This window comes from Equus asinus, chromosome 20 (assembly GCF_041296235.1).
Source record: "Equus asinus isolate D_3611 breed Donkey chromosome 20, EquAss-T2T_v2, whole genome shotgun sequence".
In the NCBI taxonomy this organism is placed as follows: Eukaryota; Metazoa; Chordata; class Mammalia; order Perissodactyla; family Equidae; genus Equus; species Equus asinus.
In genome coordinates this window covers 87300494-87319727 of record NC_091809.1, presented here as the reverse complement: position 1 = coordinate 87319727, position 19234 = coordinate 87300494, and the positions used below count along the sequence as shown (strand labels likewise).

At 36.5% G+C, this 19234-nt stretch overlaps 1 pseudogene; it reads right to left on the bottom strand.

Annotated features, from left to right (window-relative positions):
- Positions 1–1514: 1514 nt before the first annotated feature.
- On the bottom strand, positions 1515–17682 carry LOC106830111 (olfactory receptor 52E1-like; annotated as a pseudogene).
- Positions 17683–19234: the final 1552 nt, after the last annotated feature.

Genomic DNA, 19234 nt, shown 5'->3' with positions numbered 1-19234 from the left:
AATTTCATAATGATCACACATACAGCCAAATATCACTGAGTGTGGCTCTCAGGAAAACAGCTTCTCACAGGCTTATGTACCAAAATTGTTGCTACTGCTCATTCCATCCTCCATTACCACATTCAGTTTAGATCTGTTTAACCTATGTTTAATTATTGACCAGAATTCACTGGGGATACAGAGATACCTAAGGCAAGGTTTATAATCATTTTCAGGCTCTCAGAGTTACACATAATATATTCTTTCTTTATCCTATGTTTCTTGAAAATATTGAGACTAAAAATAGGTGTGGCAGATGTGAGTTCAAAATAACATCATTCTTAGTGATGAAAATTATTTTGAAGGACTTAGTTTGGTTAGAGAGTCAGTGACCACTCCGACTAAACCCCAGAGTTAGGCACTTCCTCCTGATCAGAACAGAAAGACTTAATAGATAGAAGAGAATCAGAGAACACACGACTTCTTTAGAAAATCTCACTACCACAAAATGTCTGTGTATACGTGTGTGAAGGAGGTGTCTTAATTAAGCTTACTCAGTTCATTCCTAACAAATTCTCAAATCTATAGCTTCTCTCTGGCACATAGTGAATAAGGGTGTGAAAAAGAGGTGGGATTTACAATACATGAACATCAAGATTAGGGTAGAAACATTTCACTTCAGTAGTTTGATAAAGTTGATTCAGACATACAAACATGACTTTTCAATATAATAACATCTAACGCTTATATAGTGCTTGCAGTCTCATAGTCTGTTCTTTACATACGTTAACCTCCTCAGGTTACATACATTTCAGTTCTTTACATACATTAACCCATTAAATTTTCAACACACTAAACAGATTTGTAGCATTAAGGGACTCATTTTACAAGTAAGGAAACTGAGGAACAGAAAAATTAGTTGATTTTCAGTGGTCATAGTGACGGTTAAAAGTTGAGCCAAGATCTGAACCTAGGATGTTTGGCACCAGGTTTAAATTCTTAGCCACTGCATTATATTTAGTTACATTAAATTATGATATATTAATGTGACAAGTGTGCCAATGATAGAAGTAGAAAATAGATAACCAGCCAAGGCTATGGAGTTTAGACAGTCAGAAAATAGTTTCAGAAGATAAGGCATCAAGAACGTCAGATAGATAAGGAAACAAAGTTCCCTGTAGATTAGGCCAAGTCAGGTGTGTGTATGTGTGTTTGTGTGTGTTCGGGGGAGGATGGTGTTCAGTTTTGAGTTAGCCAATTGTGCCTTCGATCATTTCATTTCCTAAAGATTATCCCATTTTTTTCCATCCACCAATTTGATTAGTAATCAAGTCTCAACTTTCCAGAATGATAGCTCTCAAAATTTAGAAAGCTTGAAGCTTCTTAAAAATACAGATTGCTCAGGCCCACACTGAGAGTATCAGATTCGAAAACTTCTCTAGTGTACCCCATAAATAAAATCCTATTTGCTTTTCATCAATCATCCCGGATATTTATGATTCAGTGGCCCATAGTCCATGCTTTGAGAAACACAGTTATAAGAAGCTGAGAATGGACACATAGATGTCCTTCCACTCGGAAGATACAGCATGATTGAAAATTCCTACCAGGACTTGAAAGTTTTCACTCAGAATATAGAGAGCTGTGAAGAGAGTCACCCAAGACCTAATGACAAAAAAAAAAAAAAAAAAAAATACTGGATAATCAAATACTAAATATTTTCTTGAACCTGTCAGATAGATGAAATAACAAAGCAACTGAATAATCCCAAATCTAAGGAAGTGCAGGGAACTCCCAAGAGAGATGGAACACAAGTCCATGCTCACCAGTGGCAGATACCAGAAGCCACAAAAGCCAGTAGAAATAATTTCTTAAAATTGTTAAACAAATTCCTCAGTTGAGTGTGGACCTATGTGAGAACATAGAATGGGAAGGAGTCATGTATGTGTGACATAAAGGGAATTCACTCAGGTGTTTCTCCCTGGACCTGGACCACGTACTCATGAGAAAGTCTGAGGTCAGGAGTAGAGATCCCAGGAGGCCTTCAGCATAGAACAGGCCTGGTAGAGGGAAGAGCAGCCACTGTAGAATGGGAACAACATCTCACCTAGTTCATCGTCCACATGGAACAAAAGCCTTCAGTCACAAGAGGAAGAGCACAAGCGAATTGGTGCTGAGGGAAGGGAGCAGAAACAAACTCTATAACCCCGGGCTGAGGTGGGTACATCGTAAGTCTCCCACAGCACTAGGGACCAGGCAGAATCAGTAAGAAGACCCAGGAACACAGCACTGCCTAAGACAGGATGAACCAGCATAGTGGGTAATGTAAGATCCCTAGCTCCTACATCCAGACTAGCTGGGCTCAAGTAACAAGCAAGAGTTTTCTACTCCTGAGAGAGTGTCGAGAACATGGAGAGTAGCCTCATCTGTGGCAAAGGAACAAAGGGAAGATTGAAAGCTGATAGTGCGGTAGACATTGAGAAAAACATTCTGACTCATCAACCCAGCCCAAAACACAATGTAAAGTGAATGTGGATCCCGTGATGCATTCAGTGAGGACATTTATAGCAATAGCAGGAAGAAATGGATGACCTGGACAGTCCTTTACTTACAATATCAGTTGAAACTTTAGTTAGCAACCTTCTAACACAGAAAACTCCAGGCCCAGATGGCTGCACTGGTGAATTCTATCAAACTTTTAAAGAATAAATACCAATTCTCAGCAAATTAGCCAAAGCGTATAAACAGAGCGATCACATTCCAAATCATTCAAGATACAATTGGGGCCATATAATTAGAGTCCATTTCAAAGTAAAATAAATGGATGTAAAGGGATTAATTCAATGTCACAATAGAGTTCCAGGAGAAGCCACTTGCACCTATAATTATGCAGCATAATGATTAATTATTTTAAAAAATTTTCAAGTTCAAGGTATGATGTTAATTAATACAAACACCCCTAAGAATGTATGATATTGTGTTTGCTGTTGCAGTAAAAATATGTGGTATTTTTTTTCCTAGAGTGCATTTGACAGAAAATGAATGTCACGGGATGGTCTAAGGAGCATTCTGAAACCAATATCATCTGGAAGTTTCAAATGAATATTTGTTTATTAGAAGCTCTGAGAAGTTCTGCAATAAAAAATGACTAAAAATTAATTTTATTGGCCAGGATTTTCAAACATATTTTCCCTTGAATCCTTTCTACAGATAATGTCAACAATGCCACATAAAACTAGAGAATGGTGAGTGATGTTACATGGAGCTAGAGTTCCATCTTAAACGCAAACCCACACACACACACACACACGCACAGAGTCTTGGGTAATACTGGACTACGAACATTTTTAAGACTTGCAATGTTCAATAAGAGTGAAACTCCTCTATAAAGCAGTGAAAGAAGACACAGAGACAAAACTGTTTGAAAAAGAATTGTTTGAAAAGAGATACCTGTAGTTGAGATTCTATACATACTCATTCATCAGATATGCAACACAACACAGCTTTAAAACAAAAAAGGCTCCAAATTTACCAAGATTGCTAAGTTTCCACAATTCTGTCCAGGGTGGAAAATCCCCGCCTTTCTCACATGACATATTCACAGTATCAATTTCATATCTTCCAACATTAACATGGCAGAGTCAAGAATAACATTCTTTTTGAAGGGGAATCCTGGCATATGGAAAGTGCCCCAACCCCTATTATTTTGTAGTACTAGTCAGGGTGATACACTATTTTTGTTTAAATCAGGTGTGAAGGACTTATAGTTTTTATTTGTTTATTTTGTGTGTTTTTTTTTCGGTTGATTGTGCCTAAAAATGACAGTGACTGTGGAACGTAATATGATCAGTGATAGTGGAAGCAGAAGAAAGTATATTGGTTTTCTTCCACATGAGAAATCTGAAGTATTTCCAAACAACGGGAAATTATAAAACACTTTTATTCATGTATTTGACATGGGCTTATCTTTTCATTTCTGAGTTTGAAATGAAACCCAGGAGGCTGTTGGGCCTCCCCTAAGATAGGCTTGGATAACTTCCAAATATTCTCTTTCCATTCGAACACAGAAAATTAGTGTCATTCTCTTCTTTAACTTGATTCTTTACCAAAGCCATGTTTTTTCCTTGGAAAATACTTTCAGCACCTGTTCTCTAATCCGTTTAGTTCTGACACCATAGATTACAGGGTTAAGAACAGATGGAATGACCAAGTAGAAATTGGCCAGAAGGATGTGGATGTAGTGTGGTATATTCTAGCCAAACCAGTGAATTACAAATGAAAAAAATGCAGGGGTGTAGAAAGCCAATATGACACACACATAAGAGCCACAGGTGCTGAGTGCTTTGAGCCGGGCATCATGGGAAGGCAGCTGAAAGACAGCACGAAGGATCTGGACATAAGAAATGACAATGGCTATGATGTCAAACATCAGGATAGAAATGGTACATAAACCATAGATGATGTTGACTCTGATGCTGGCACAGGATAAATGGGCAATACCCATATTCTCATGGAATGTGTGAGAGATAATATGGTGTCCACAAAATGGTAACCGTAGGATGAGTAGAACAAACGGTATGACAAAAGACAAAGGCCTCAGTAGGATTACCAATGCGATGATGAGAACCACCCTGTTTTTCAGCAATAATGTATAGTGAAGAGGGTTACAGATGGCTACATAGCAATCATAGGCCATGGCCGTGAGCACTGGAATTAGAGCCTGTCATGTGGCTGTCCCAAATATGCAAGAATAATATCAGTAATCACATCCTCATCATCCCTATGGTATTAGATAATTAATAAGTTCTATATGTCGCTTGAAGAGAAATATTGTAACTGTTTTTATCATTACTTCCTAGCTCTAAAGTATCTCAAAATCCTGGTGCCAGGAGGTTTTTTAAGAGGAAATTTAGTTCATTAAAATAATTTATGGAGATATTTTCCATTCAAGTTTGAAGAGAAGTCCAATTTTCCAGGTTAAAACTAAGACTTAAAGAAGTTAACTTACTATTCAAAGGTAATGAACATTATGTGTAGTAGAGTTGGCATTGGTAACTTTGTACATTTTCTTTGCACTGAGGCAAAGTAGACCTCATTCTCCAGATTTTGAGCCAAATCGTAATCAAACGGACTTTTGAGTTTAGAGATGGAACAATTGAAAAGATCGCATTTATTTGTTTTCTTTACTTCTGTTGGAGTGAATCTCAGAAAAAGCTTAGGCAATGAATACATAGAATTAGTTTTCTCCTGTGGGCGATTATCACAAGACAAATCAAAACTTCACACCAAAGGGGCTGTACACTCATTGTGGAATGGGGTAAAAAAATATATCAAAATCCCTTTTAGAAAACAATTTTAAATATAAAGAAACAAGTATACTAAATCAAATTATGGGGAATAATATAGCATGCTAACACTAATCAAAATAAAGTGACTATATTAATACCAGACAAAGTAGACTTCCAAGCAAAAGCTCTTATTAGGGATAAAGTGTGTCATTTCATAATTACAAAGGTGTCAATTTTTCGAGAAGAGCTCACAATCGTAAACATTTGTGTACCTCTTATCATATCTTCAAAAGACATGCAAAGTAACTGATGGAAGTGCAATGAGATACAGACAAATCAATAATTATATTTGTAGAATTAAAAATCTATCTCAATAATTAGTACAAGAAGCAGAAAAACATAAATAAGAGTATAAATGATGTCAAACACTATCAAGCACCTTGCCATAATTGTCATTACTAGAAGATTTCACCTGAAATGAGTCAGATAGAAATTCTTTTCAAGTGCTCAGATACAATTTACCAATATAAAACATATCCTGACCTATAAAACACATATCAATAACATTAAGATGATTCAAATAATACAAAACTTGTCAAAAATTTTTGATTAAATCATAAATCAATATAAAAAGATTGCTGGAAACTCTGAAATAATTGAAAATTGAATAATACATTCCTAAATAACATGTGGGTTGAGAGAAACTACAATATATTTGAATTTTTTTTTGGCTTGAGGAAGATTATCCCTGAGCTAATATCTGTGCCAATCCTCCTCTACTTTATATGTGGGATGTCGCCAAAGTGTGGCTGATGAGTGGAATATGTCCACACCTGGCATCCGAACTCGGGAACCCAAAGCCACTGAAATGGAGTGTGCAGATCTTTAAGCACTTGGCCACGGGGTCAGCTCCTAGAAAATATTTGTAAGTGAAGAATTAAACACATCATATGAATATTTTGGGATACAGCTAAACTAGTGCTTAGAAGGAACAGTGTGTAGTATTAACTGCCTTAGTAGAAAGTGAGAAAGATGCCACTGACCTCAGCTTCTACTTTAAAAATCTAGAAGAAGAGAAAATGCAACCTACAAGTAAGAATAAAGTAAATAATAAGAGAAAATCAATGACATAACAAATGTATAAAGAGATAATCAATGAAAACCAAAAGTGTTTCTTTCAAATACCTCAATGTAATTAATAAATCTCTTGACAGACTGATAAACAAAAGACACAATTTACCAATACCAAGAACGAGAGAGGTGACATACCTACAGACACTACAGATATTAAAAGAAAATAAAAAGCTAATATGAACAACTTTATGTCAATAAATTCAATAACCTCGATGAAATGGAAGCATTCCTTGAAAGACACAAACTACCAAAGCTCACCAAGAAGAAATGAATTATTTGAGCAAATAATATTTATTAAAAATTTAGAATTAATAAACACCTCACCATAAAGCAAATCCCAGAACTAGATAGCTTAACTGATGAGTTTTACCAAACTTTTAAGAACAAAATAATAGCAATTCTATACAAACTCTTCTAGAAAATTGAAGAGGCTACGTTCCACTAATTTTATGAGGCCACTATCACCCTAGTTCTAAAATCTGAAAAAGCTCTCATAAGAAGAGAAACACAGACCAATATCCCTCATAAATATATGTGCTAAAATTCTTAGCCAACTGAATCAATCAATCAATAAAAAAGATATTATTTTGAGACCAATCAGGATTCTCCAGGGATATACATTTTCCTTTCTGTCCTGGGCAACAATCATCTCATAGTCAGTTGCTATATTCTGTGCAGGTAGAATTTACGTAAAACTCTTTTAAAACTACCAAACTTAGTGGAGAAAGCCCTAAGTCAACTCCTATCTCTTTCATCAGAAATAATATCATTGTAATTTGGGTAGATTGCATGAAATCCAGACTCATGGTGGATCTAATTGATACAGTTGAGATCACCCCTCGATTGGATTTTTATAATTGATTGTTAAAAACAGCAGGAGAGGGGGCTGGCCCCGTGGCCGAGCGGTTAAGTTTGCGCGCTCCGCTGCAGGCGGCCCAGTGTTTCGTTCGTTCGAATCCTGGGCACGGACATGACACTGTTCATCAAACCACTCTGAGGCAGCGTCCCACATGCCACAACTAGAAGGACCCACAAAGAAGAATATACAACTATGTACCAGGGGGCTTTGGGGAGAAAAAGGAGAAAAAAAAAAAACAAAACAGCAGGAGAGATAAAGATGTATTATAAGATGTTAGTTTATAGCAGTAGTAGCAGTAGCAATCCCAGACTGACTTTAGTTACCATGTAATGAACTTAAATTTGGACATTTTAGGTGGTGGTGTTTTCATCATCAAGCTCTGGTGGGAGATATTTTCAATAATTTTGTACAAAGATTCTAAACAATAATAACAAAATAGTACGAAGCTGCATCAAAATAAAGTACATCTGTTATCTATGCATCTTTAGCATTGTTTCTATTTCACATCCTATGACAAAAAGATCTGACCTTAAATTTCTGAATGGCTTCAACTTCTGTCCATGACTACTCTTCCTCTGCTGTTTTCTCCACAGTGAGATCCTCAATCTATTTGTGTATATAGCTAACCCAGTCTTGAAACATTAAACTCTAAGATCCTATCAGACCACATCTCACATTTTTCTAGCCCTCTCAAGCATTTTTCTTGTCACCTCTGTTCTCAGGTCACATCAAGTTCTATAGTCCCTGGTTCATTCTTTTTCTTCAAAATTATTTCTTCCCTATCAGCTTCACTTGTTCAGCTTTTCAAAAGAGATCCCTTGCCATATTTGTCATTTTTTCTTTTGTTTACTCTGCTGTCTACTGTGAATATATCTGCTCAAAATTCAGCCCTGAACCTCTGAAACCACTTCTCTTCCAACGGCTCTGGTTGCTGACAGTTTTTAGAGAAAAGTTACAGAATTATGCCAGCTGAAGCCTCCTCAGGTGGGGCTTCTAAGCTACATGAAAATCCTTTCCTATCTCCTTTTGTTAGTATTTTTTTTTTTTTTACATTTTCTTCAGTAAAGAAGTTAAAGTTGTGCTTTTCTTAAATTGTGTCTTATACGTTTATTCTTTAACTCTCAGCACTTCCTCTTTTCTCCCTAGGAAATCAAAATGATCATGCAAGTAACATTTTCATCCTTTTCGCTCTTCTCTTACTTAGTTGTACAAGTGCTTTTACTCCAGCCTGAAGCTCATATTTCCATCTCTGCCTTGAATCAAATCTCCTTTCAAATCTGCATGTACCGTTCTTTATTCTCTCTCTCTCTTCCCATCTCTGTCTCTGTCTCTCGTATTTTACCTTCCCCACCCTTCATTATTTTCACCCATATTCTTGACCCAAGCTTAAACTAATTTGAAAAAAAGCTGGATTTTTGAAATAGTTTATAACATGATCGATCTCCGTTTCCTCCTATTTCATTGACTACTCAATGGATTATAAAGATTATAAACCAATTTTCAATTGAAAATTTTGTGAATATCATAAATTATGTCCCTCATTGCTATGGCCTTGAATATAAATTAAATGTGCTTCTTCTATCCTCTGAGGAATACTCTATTAGTGGTCATTTTCCTTCCGTAAGGATTCTGGGTACAAATGGATCTAGAAATGATTGAAAACTTTACAAATGGTTTTGAAACGATGTCAAGCCTTAATATTTTTTTCTAATAGCTTTGAAATTCATGGATTCTGGATCTTTTTTGTTTGTTTGTTTGTTTTTGTGAGGAAGATTGGCCCTGAGATAACATCTGTAGCCAGTCTTCTCTTTTTGCTTGAGGAAGATTATCTCTGAGCTACCATGTGCCAGTCTTCCTATATTTTGTATGTAGAACGCCCCCACAACATGGCTTAAGGAGCAGTGCATAAGTCTGCACCCAGCATTCCAAACCCACGAAACCTGGGCTGCTGAAGCAGAGCTTGTGTATTTACCCACTACACCACTGGCCAGCCCCTTGATCTGGTATTTTTTACCACCATGTTCAATGAAGACATGAGTAGGAAATATTTACTCTGAGAGCTGGTTGGACTACAGAGGAATATATAGAGTTATCTGTAAGATAAATATAGAATGGTGGTAGCACAATAGACAGAAGAAAAACTGAGTTGAATAACAAATAAAGACTTAGAGAACAACAGATAACATAGAAAGGGAATTGAAAAGGTATTTTCATATGCACACACACACACACACCCTCCATCACTTATCCACACATTTAAGAATAACATTTCATAAGGTCATTGTTGGAGTACACACCTGAGTCTATGTAAATTATTATCTTGTTACACTGTAGGCTCACCGATAGCTTCCATATTCACTTAGCTTTCTTTTTTTCTGCATTCCTGTCATCTATTGTAGCTCCTCGACCTAAATCTCAATGAAACGGCCACAGTACAATGGTTCTCTCTTAGTCAATCTTTCTAGCCCAAGACCAGCCTTACCAGCAAAGCTTTTTGGATGATCTAGCTCACTTGCCCCAGGATGTTTTCATTTTCACCCACTCTCACTGAAATGGGAGATTTATACAAACATTGGGGCCCTTTGGAGAAAAGAAGTGTCCAGAGGCACTGAGATTGATGCTTCATAAATATAAAACATAACATCATTGATAATAAAAAAAAAATGTGCTGATTCTGGATGCTGATTCCCAATTTTGGGGTGACTTCTGAATCAGCTTGTCTCTCTGCAGGAGAGTCTATGAGGAGGGCTTACCTCTCACTCTCACTCTTTTCAACATCCTCTAGTTCTAGATTCTCCACATGGGCCCCATGTACAAGTAGAGATGATTTTATATGAGAGTTTGGCAAGTCATTGGGGGTTCTCTTTTTTATTATCATATTGTTTACCTTTCTCTCATCTGGTCAATTTCTCCAAAACTTACCTACGTCCTCTCTCTCACACCGGCCCTAAGGCACAATTCAACCTAAGATACTATCATGATAAAATTGAAGCTCAACTAGTATCTGTCATTTCATGGAGTGAGGTATTCATTAGAAGAACTTAGGTGAAGGAGATAATACAACAATATAAGGACCAGTGGTTTTGAACACTGCTTCCTATTCTTCCTGGTTCCTTTTAACAGTAAAATGAGACTGTTTAATTTACTTGGAAAAAGACAGAGGTCTAGGAAATCAAATGAGAGATACAGGAAAGTGGCTAAATGGGTGGACTTTGAGGCAGACTACATTGGTTTAAATCTCATCTCCTCTACTTAATGGATTAATGAATTTGGGCAAGAAATTTCAACTCTATGTCTCCATTTCCTCCTTTATAATGATCACAACAATACCTTGTCCAAAGCATTGTTGTGAAGATGAAAAAAGCTAACACTTGTATAGCACTTAAAACAACTCCTGATATATAGTAAGAAATTTGTAACTGTTTGTTCATAATAATGATAATCTGATATTCCCAGGCTAGGATATTCAATGGAAGCTCATACTGATAGGAGCTGCCATAGAGATGCCTCCCAAAATTCACTCTTGGAGTTATAGAGGAGTCAATATACGACATCATCTACCTTTCCTAGATTTATTACCAATAAAGAACAAAATGTGTGAGTCAATCAAATGGTTTTCAGAACATCAGCATTATTACTCAACGAAAGCTGGGTAGTGTTTCCTGGCTAAGTTATGCATCTCAACTGGTAAACTGGGTTTTTTAACAATCTTTGCTCTCTTCCCCCACTCCCTTTTAAATTTAACTTACCTAAAACCTCAGGCTTTTGGTTGCAGGAGCAGAGCCCTATTAGGAAACTAATGAAATCCATGGATTTGAGAGAGTGACTCTGGGATGTACAATCAACACTATCATGTAACAGATCTCTGTGTTTCTAGATTTCCCATTGACTGTATTGATCTTTTTTATTTGTTCTCTTGTCAATTGTCTACATTCATAATTTCAATGGTATATTAAAATTCTTGATATCTCATAGTACATGTCCTGTTTCTCTCTCCTAGGTCTTTAATGTACTTTCTTGCTAATTGATTTTCTATATGATTTTTTTAAAAGTTGTTTTATCGTGGTCATATTGTCTTACAACATTGTGTAAATTTCAAGTTTCTATTATTATACTTCGGTTTATGTATGGACTGCAACACGTTCACCACCAGTAGTCTACTTTTTATTGTCACCATTCATCTGTGCCTCTTTAACCCTTTCACTCTCCTCCCACCCCCTTCCCCTCTGGTAACCACAAGTATGTCCTCCTTATCTATGTGTGTGTTTATCTTTCATATATGAGTGAAATCCTATGGTATTTCTCTTTCTCTGTCTGGTTATTTTGCTTAGCATAATACTTTCAAAGTCCATCCATGTTGTCTCAAATGGCACAATTTTGTCTTTTTTATGGCTCGGTAATATTCCCTTGTATATATATCACATCTTCTTTATCCATTGATCAGTTAATGCGTACTTGTGTTGCTTCCACATCTCAGCTATTGTAAATAATGTTTTGATGAACATAAGGACGCATAAATCTCTTTGAATTGTTGATTTCCTGTTCTTTGAATAAATACCCAGTAGTGGGATAGCTGGATAATAAGTATTTCTCTTTTTTTTTTTTTAAAGATTTTATTATTTCCTTTTTCTCCCCAAAGCCCCCCGATACATAGTTGTATATTCTTCGTTGTGGATTCTTCTAGTTGTGGTATGTGGGACGCTGCCTCAGCGTGGTTTGATGAGCAGTGCCATGTCCGTGCCCAGGATTCGAACCAACGAAACACTGGGCCGCTTGCAGTGGAGCACCTGAACTTAACCACTGGGCCACAGGGCCAGCCCCTAAGTATTTCTCTTTCTAAGCTTTTAAGGCATGTCTATGCTATTTTCCATAGTGGCTAAACCAGTTTGCATTCTGAACAGCACTGTATAAGTGTTCCCTTTTCTCCACATCCTCTCTAGCATTTGCTATTTTTTCTCTTGTAATTATATCCATTCTCATGGGTATAAGGTGACATCTCATTGTGGTCTTAATTTGCATTCCCCTAATAAATAGTGATGCTGAAGATCTTTTCACGTGCCTCTTGGCCATCTGTATATCTTCTTTGGAAAATTGTCTGTTCATATTCTCTGCCCATTTTCTGGTCAGATGGTTCATTTTTTTGTTTTGAGTTGTATAATTTCCCTATATATTTTGGAAATTAGCCACTTGTCAGATATATGATTTGCAAATATTTTCTCCCATTTGATAGGTTGTCTTTTCATTTGTTGATGATTTCCTTTATGTGCAGAAGTTTTTAGTCTACTGTAGAACCACTTATTTTTTCTTTTGTTTCCCTTGCCTGAGTAGACATGGTACTCACAAAGATACTGCTAAGATTGGTGTCAAAGAGAATACTGCCTATGTTTTCTTGTAGGAGTTTCATGGTTTTAGGTCTTACCTTCAAGTCTTTACTCCATTTTGCATTAATTTTTGTTTTGGTATAAGATGATAGTCTACTTTTGTTGTTTTGCACACGGCTATCCAGTTTTCTAAACACCATTTATTGAAGAGAATTTCCTTTCTCCATTGAATATTCTTAGCTCCTTTGTTGAAGATTAGCTGTCTATGGATGTGTGTATTTACTTGTGGACTCTCAATTCTCTTCCATTGATTTGTGTGTTTGTTTTTCTCCCAATACCATGCTATTTTGATTGCTAAGGCCTTGTAGTATATTTTGAATTCATGGAGTGTGATATCTCCAATTTTGTTCTTTTTGTTCAGGATTGCTTTGGATATTTGGGGTCTTTTGTTATTCCATATAAATGTTAGGATTCCTTGTTCTATTTCCGTGAAGAATGTCATTGGGGGACTGGCCCAGGAACGTAGTGGTTAAGTTTCTGCACTCCACTTCAGTGGCCAGGAGTTCACCAGTTCAGATCCTGGGCACAGACCTCTGTACTGCTTGTCAAGCCATACGGTGGCAGGCGTCTCACATATAAATGGAGGAAGACAGGCACAGATGTTATCTCAGGGCCAATCTTCCTCAAGAAGAGGGAAAAAAAGAATGTCATTGGGATTCTGATTGGGATTGCATCGAACCTGTATATTGCTTTACCTTTTAACTACATTTATTCTGCCAATCCATGACTGTAGAATACCTTTCCATTTCTTTGTCTTTTTGATTTCTTTCAATAATGTCTTATAATTTTCAGTGTATAGGTCTTTCACTGCATTGGTTAAATTCATTCCTAGATATTCTTTTTGTTGTGGTTGTAAATATGATTGTATTCTTGATTTCTCTTTCTTCTGCTTCATTATGTGCATATAGAAATGCAGCTGATTTTTGTATGTTGATTTTGTGCCCATCAACACTACTGTATTTATTGATGAATTCTAATAGTTTTTTGGTGGACTCTTTAGAATTTTCTATATATAGAATCATGTCATCTGCAAACAGTCAAAGTTTTACTTCTTTGTTTCCATGCTGGATCCTTTTTATTTTTTTTTTCTTGCCTAATTATTCTGGCTCAAACTTCCAGTACTGTGTTGAATAAGAGTGGCAAGAGTGGGCATCCTCATCTGGTTACTGTTCTCAGAGGAATAGCTTTCAGTTTTTCTCTCTGAGTATGATACTGATTGTGTGTTTATCATATATGACTTTTATTATGTTGAGGTACTTTCTTTCTATACCCATTTAAGTGAGTTATTATTAGAAATGGATATTGGATCTTGTCAGGTGCTTTCTCTGTGTCTATTGATCACGTACTTTTTATTGTTTGTTTTGTTAATGTGATGTATCACATTGATTGACTTGCTAAAGTTTAACCATCCTTGAATCCCTGGAATAAGTACCATTTGATTATGGTGTATGATCATTTTAGTGTATTGGTGTATTTGATTTGCTAGTATTGTGTTGAGGATTTTGCATCCGTGTTCATCATTGATAATGACCCGTAATTTTTCTTTTTTGTGTTGTCCTTGTCTGGTTTTAGTATCAGGGTAATGTTGGCTTTGTAGAATGAGTCAGGAAATATCTCATCTTCTTCATTTTTTTCAGAAGAAGTTGAGAAGGATAGATATTAAATCTTCGTTGAATCTTTGGTGGAATTTACCAGAGAAGCTGTCTAGTCCTGCACTTTTGTTTGTTGAGAAGTTTTTGATTACTGTTTCAATCTCTTTACTTGTGATTGGTCTATTCAGATTCTTTAATTCTCCTTTATTCTGTTTTTGGAGGTTGTATAATTCTAAGAATTTGTCCATTTCTTCTAGGTTATCCAATTTGTTGGTGTATATCTTTTCATAGTATTCTTTTATAATCCTTTGTATTTATGTGGTGTTCATTATAATTTCTCCTCTTTCATTTTTTTTTATTTGAGTCTACTCTCTTTTTTTCCTAGTAAGTTTGGCTAAGGCTTTGTCAATTTTGTTTATCTTCTCAAAGAACCAGCCACTAGTTTCATTGATCATTTCTATTTTTTATTCTCTATTTTGTTTATTTCTGCTCTGATTTTTATTATTTCTTTCTTTCTACTGACTTTGGGCTTTGTTTGTTCAGCTTTTTATAATTCTTTTAGGTATAGTGTAAGATTCTTTATTTGAGATTTTTCTTGGTTTTTGAAGTAAGTCTATATTGCTATAAACTTCCCTGTTAGAACCACTTTTGGCATGTTGTGTTTTCATTTTCATTTGTCTTCAGGTATTTTTGATTTCTCCTTTGATTTCTTCACTAATCCAATGGTTGTTCAGGACCATGTTGTTTAGTCTCTACATATTTATGACTTTTCCAACTTTGTTCTTGTAGTTGATTTCAAGTTTCACACCACTGTGGTCATAAAAGATGCTCAATATTATTTGAATTTTCCTAAATTTATTGAGGCTTGCTTTGTTTCCAACATATGTTTTATCTTTGAGAATGTTCCACGTACACCTGAGAAGAATATGTAGTCTGCTGTTTCTTGGATAGAATGCTCTTTATATATCCATTAAGTCCATCTGGTCTTGTGCTTCATTTAAGGCCACTGTTTCCTTGTTGAATTTCTGCTGGATGATCTACCTATTGACCTAAGTGGGATGTTAAGGTTCCCTACTATTATTGTGTTGTTGTCAGTCTTTTCCTTTAGGCCTGTGAATAGTTGCTTTATGTATTTTGGTGCTTCTGTGTTAGCCGCATATATATTAATAAGTGTTACATTTCTTTGGGGGAATGTCCCTTTTATCATTATGTAATGGTCATATTTATCTCTTGTTTTCTTTTTTGTCTTGAAGTCTTTTTTCTCTGACATAAGTATGGCTATACCCACTTATATTTGCTTGCCATTTGCTTGGAGCATTTTCTTCCATCCCTTCACTCTGAGGCTATGTTTGTCTTTAGAGCTGAGTTCAGTCTCCTGGGGCAACACATTATTAAGAATTGATTTTTAATCCGTCTAGCCATTCTGTGTCTTTTGATTGTTGAATTGAATACGTTTAGAGTGATTATTGATATATGAGGGCTTAATACTAGCATTTTATCTTTTGTTTTCTGTTTATTCAATATTTTGATTATTTCTTTTTGCTTGTATTTCTGTCTGCCATTTCCGTTCTGTGGTTTTCTACAATGGTTTTCTCAATTTTCTCTTTATGATTTTTCATTCTGCTTTGATTTTTTTTTGCTTTGTGGTTACCATGAGATTTGTTTAAAAGATCTCATAGATGAGATAGTCATTTTTCTGATAGCCTCTTCTCTCCCTTAGCCTATGCAGGTTCCACCCTTTTCCTCTTTCCCATCTATAGTTTTGTTATCACTCATTATTCTTTTTTGTGTTGTGAGTCTGTGACCAAACTGAAGTGATTACAGTTGTTTTTGAAGCATTATTTCTCTTTATCCTTTAGGTTATAAAGCATTTGCTAACCTATTCTGACATAGAGTTACAATTTTCTGATCCTGTCTGTTCATTAATCTCCTTGGTCAAAGCTTTGAAAATCATTGCCATTTTGTTCAGGCAGGAGGGCTCCTTTCAACATTGTTGTAAGGAAGGCATGGTGATAGTCGACTCTGTCAAATTTTGTTTGTCTTAGAAAGCTTTTATTTCTATCTGAAGGATGCTTACACTGGAGAGCGTATTCTTGGATGGTAGTCTTTGTCTTCAAGTATTTTGAAAATATCATTCCACTTGCTTAGAATGTCTTCTAGCCTATAGGCTTTCTGTTGAAAAACCTGCTGAAAACCTGTTTGTGGTTCCTTTGTAGGTTATTTTCTTCTCTCTTGCTGCCCTTAATATATTTTCTTTCTCATTGACTTTTGATATGTTTAATATATGCCTTGGAGAAGGTCTTTTTGCCTTGAGGTAATTGGGAGTTTTATTAGCTTCATGTACTTGCATGTCCAGTTCTTTCCTTAGATTTGGGAAGTTTTAAGTTATTATTTCTTTGAATAAGCTCTCAGTTCCTTGCTCCCTCTCTTCTCCTTCTGGAATACCTATTATATTTGTTATTTTTCCTAATTTAGTTGGATATCTCTCAAGGAATTTGATCACTTTTTAAAATCTCAAGTCTCATCCCTCCTCCATGTGAATCATTACTAGATTTCTGTCTTCAGGTTCACTAATTCTCTCCTCTATATGGTCTGCTCTGTTTGTGATGCTTTCTACATTATTTTTCGTCTGATTAATTGTGTTCTTCATCTCCAGATTTTCTCTTTGATTTTTTTTGAGTTTCAATTTCTTTGCTCATGTATGCCTTCTAGTCATTAATTTTATTCCTGAGTTTATTGAACTGTTTCTGAGATTTCTCATAACTTGTTGAGTTTCTTTATAAATATTTTGAATTCTATGTCAGTCAGATTCTAATCTCCTTGACTTCAAGTTTGGTTTCTGGACAGCTGTCATTCTCCTTCTGTCCTTTGCTGTTACTGGAGTTCTTCATAGTATTTGATGAATTGATGCTCTGCCAGCACATTTGTGGTAGTAACCACATTTCTTATTTGGGTATGGTTTTGGTTACTTTGGTTCTCAGAAGCTTCTGATTATATTTGAAAGCCTGCAATTTCCACCTCCACTGCCTCTTCTAGAGGCATCATTAGTGCCCTCCCTGTGCCACTTGTGCCTCTGAGGTTGTTGGTGACTTGCCGCTTACAATGTCGCTGCAGTCTCATTTGTTGCCACTGAGGTCATCAGGCTGCAAATACTTCCATTGCTTTTGGAGTCACCTGGGTCTCCTGTTCTTCTCTAGGCTCTCCTTGAGCTCTCCACAAGGTTCAGATTCTGCTGCCCATTCACCACTTGCTCTTCTGCTATTGAATTTTCGTGAGATGCTGTTTGCAGAGCTGCCAGGGATGCTGGGTTCATGGGAGAAGCTACCAGGGACCTGGAGACCAAGGGATTTGTATTCAGCACCTACTGCTGGTGGAGCCAGTGTTGAGGGTGCCACAAGTGCTGGTTGTATCACCAGTTCCACTGTGGTTTCTGAATCCTCTGGTAACATTGTCCACATGCCACCACTAGGGGTGAGCAGGGGTTAAGGAAGAAAAAGTTGTTGTTGCCAAATCCTTCTGCTGCTATTGGTCTCTGACACCAGCTAGTATTTTTTGAAAACTCAGGTCAGGCTGCCCTGCCCAAGCTCAGAAAATCAAATTTCAGTATACTTTTCCCACTGTTGGAAAGACCTGGCATGACATGAGAGGAGTTCATAACAAGTTTTTTTTTTAGGAAGATTAGCCCTGAGCTGACATATGCTGCCAATTCTCCTCTTTTTGCTGAGGAAGACTGGCCCTGAGCTAACATCCCTGCCCATCTTCCTCTACTTTATATAGGGGATGCCTACCACAGCATGGCTTGCCAAGTGGTGAGATGTCTGCACCTGGGATCTGAACTGGTGAACCCCAGGCCACCAAAGTGAAACCTGCAAACTGGGCTGGCCCCCAAGCCATTTTTTTTTTTTATAATTTTCTCGTTCCTACTTTTGATCTGCTCTTTCCCACTTAAATAAATCCCTGTAGCATTTCTTGTAAAACTGGTTTCTTGGTGATAAACTCCTTTAGTTATTGCCTGTCTGGGAAACTCTTTATCTCTCCTTCCATTCTGAATGATAACCTTCCTGGATAGAGTATTCTTGGCTGTAGGTGTTTTCCTTTCAGCACTTTAAATATATTGTGCCACTACTTCCTGTCCTATAAGGTTTCTGATGAGAAGTCAGCTGATAGCCTTACGGGGTTTCCTTTGTAGGTCACTTGTTGCCTTTCTCTTGTGGCTTTTAGAATTCTCTCTTTATATTTAATTTTGGACATTTTAATTACAAGATGTCTTGGTGTGGGCCTCTTTGGGTTTATCTTTTTCGTTCTCTCTCTGCTTCCTGTACTTGTATGTCTGTTTTCTTCCTTAGGTTAGGAAAATTTTCAGCTATTATTTCTTCAAATAGATTCTCTGCCATTTAGTCTCTCTCTTCTCCTTCTGAGAAAACTATAATACAAATGTTAGTGTGCTTGGTGTTGTCCGAGAGTTCCCTTTGACTGTTCTCACTCTTTTAAATTATTTTTTATTTATCTGTTCAGCTTGGGTGATTTTCTCTAGTCTTTCATCCAGCTCACTAATCCATTCTTCTGTATCATCTACTCTGCTATTGAGTCCTTCTAGTGAATTTTTCGTTTTCAATATTAGATTCTTCATTTCTGATCAATTCCTTTTTTATATTTTGCAATTCTCTGTTGATGGTGTCACTATGTCTATGCATTCTTCTTACAAAATCAGTGATCATCCTTATGACTTTTTGCTTGAACTCATTGTCAGGTAGATTGTGTATTTCTGTTTCATTTACTTCTTTTTCTGGGCTTTTTTTTGTGTGTGTTCACTTGCTTAGAATGTATTTCTTTGCCTCCTTATTTTGCCTCTTTCTCTGTGCTCATATTTCTGCATTAGGTGGGCCAGCTATGTGTCCTGATCTTGGAAAAGTGACTTTATATAGAAGACACCTCTTGAAGCCCAGCAGTGTGTCCCCCTCTTTTCACCAGTTCCAAGTGTTCCAGGAGTGACCTCTGTGT